Raw genomic sequence first — 2,504 nt, forward strand, 5'->3', positions numbered from 1 at the left:
GCTGGACCTCGGCCTGGACCAAGACCTTGCAGGACAGTGACCTCTGCCTCCCTCCAGAGACAGCAAGCGGGTCAGGGTGGGGATGGAGGAGGTGGGGGGAGGGGGGATAGAGGGAGGGAGCGACAGAGAGGGGAGAGAGGACACAGGAGGGAGGGCGAGGGGACCACACAATCTGACTAAGGGCGTCAGGGGGCCTCACCCGGAAAACAGGCCCGTGGCACTAGGCCAAGACAGCAGGGGTGTCAGTAGGGAGGGGAAGCCTGGGCCAGAGTCAGCAGATGGGCTCCAATCCCGGCCCCATCACCGCAGCGCGTGGCTTGGAGGGGCTGCTCACCTTCTTGACCCGGGTGGCCATCTGTAGAGCGTGGAGGAACCGTCCTCCATCTCAGGGCTCCTGTGAGAACGCTCCGGGAGATATCCTACATTGTTTGGTGTCACGCTAAGAAAGTTCTGCACTGGGTCTAACCTCAGGGTCTCCTGCTGTGGTTTAATCCCCTTGTAGCCTCCCTGTGTAGACCTGACTCGTCCTTGGGGATGTGTAGTGCAGGCCCCCAGGAAACCCCGGGGACCCTCACTCCTGGTGTAGTGGGGAGAGCTGGTGTGCAACTTCCAGGGACCGCGGCTCTGGCCTGGAGCTCAGATCGCTGGCCACCATGTTGTGAGGGTGCTCAAGCAGCCCCGCTGAAAGGTCAGCACGGCCGGGAACTGACCTCCAGCCAGCACCAACCTGCCAGCACGTGGTCCTCCAGTCCCACGTAAGCCTTCAAAGGACCGAGAGGCCCGGCTGACGTTTTGACATCAATGTCATAGAGATCCTGGGCCAGAATCGCATGGCTGAGGTGCTCCGGGATTCCTGACACACAGCACTGCTTGCTGTTCTGAGCTGCTGGGTTTGAGGTGCTTTGTTATACCGCAGTGGATCACTGACACGAGATGCTTTTGCAACTGGATGCGTGGAAAAGAATCCAAAAAAAAAAAAAAAAGAATCCATAGGGAGAATATTCTGGGAAGAAGAAGTGCAAGGAGGAGTCCAAAAGGCATTTTGAAAAGAATCCCTTAGCATCTGGAAAATAGGATCAGTCCAGACTCCGGGGCAGGAGCTGGAAGCTTCACAGGACCAGGCCCACCAGCCCCATCTGTCCAGGGCCCCTGCTGCAAGCCACATTCCAGACACGGAACTTTTTGGTTCTTGAAAGCACCGCCCATAACAAATTACCACGAAGGGTGACTTAAAATGACAGAAATTTAGTCTCCCCATTCTGGAGCCCAGAAGTCCAAAGCCCCGGTGTGGAGAGCCGCACTTCCTTTGGAGGCTCCAGGGGAGGCCCTTTCCTCTCCCAGCTCCTGCTGGCCAGCTTTTCCTCAGCCTGAGCAGCACGGCTCCTGCCTCTGCCCCGTCTTCTCCCCTGGGTCTGTCTCTCCTCTGTGAGTCTCTGATAAGGGCACTGGTCATTGGATTTGCCCCCCACCCCAAGGTAATCCAGGGTGGTCTCCTCTTCTCACCATCTTAACTTAATGACATCTGCAAAGATCCTTTTTCCGAATAAGGCCCCATTCACAGGGTCCAGGGGTGAGGATGTGAACACATCTCTTTTGGGGGCAACTATTCAGCTCACTGCAGGCAGTGCACTAGACACCCAAGGGACCCTCCCACCGCAAAAACAAAACTTGGATTCTGGGATCTGAGAAGCGGAAGTCTCCCAAGACCTCTGACCTCTGTGGAGCAGGTGAGCGGTGAGCAGGCAGGAAGACCCCGGCCACGAGGGCAGATGCCCGCAGCTGTGCCCTGAGCCCTGCACCTCCAGCTCTGCGGGGCCCCCACCCGCACAGGCGCAATCCCTCCCAGCACCCTGGATTTAGAGCTACGGGATTCCCATGGGTTAAGGTCAAGTAAACATGAGTTCAAGATCAGACTGAGAAGCACGTGGAGGAGACGCAGCGCGAGTGAGAGAACGGGACAACACACGTCGGATCGAGACCCCTAGGACCCTCAGACACCCGCCTGGTCGGAACAGCGAAGTGTAAGTGCAGAGAGAGGCACGAGGGACTCACAGCCCTGCTGTTGCGTCACCTGAATGTGCCAACATCCATCGTGCAAAGTGCAGGTTCCATGTCTGCCCACGGTCCAGTGCCTCTGGGCCTCTGCAGGTTCTGTTCCTCTGCCTGGACTCCATCCTCCCCTTCCCTCCCCCTGCCCCCATCCTCTGGGTCTTAATGCAGACATCACATTCCCCAGGCCTGGCCTGAGCCTGAAGGCATCCACACCTCCCAAAACACCTGTCTGAAGGGAACTGCGTGACCCCTGACCTCAGTCCTAGGTCAGCGGGGCCTGCGGCAGTGGGATGAGCTATGTCTGGAAGGGCAATGTGCCCAGGACCCAAGTCTCCATTTCTCCATTTTCCCCCTGACATACTTGTGCCTGAGGCTGAGGGGCACCAGAAAAACCTGGAGTTTAGTTGAACATGTGGCTGCCCAGGAAAAAAAAAAAAAAAAAAAAAAAAAAA

This window comes from Neophocaena asiaeorientalis, unplaced genomic scaffold (assembly GCF_003031525.2).
Source record: "Neophocaena asiaeorientalis asiaeorientalis breed wild unplaced genomic scaffold, Neophocaena_asiaeorientalis_V1.1 scaffold78, whole genome shotgun sequence".
Classification (NCBI taxonomy): domain Eukaryota; kingdom Metazoa; phylum Chordata; class Mammalia; order Artiodactyla; family Phocoenidae; genus Neophocaena; species Neophocaena asiaeorientalis.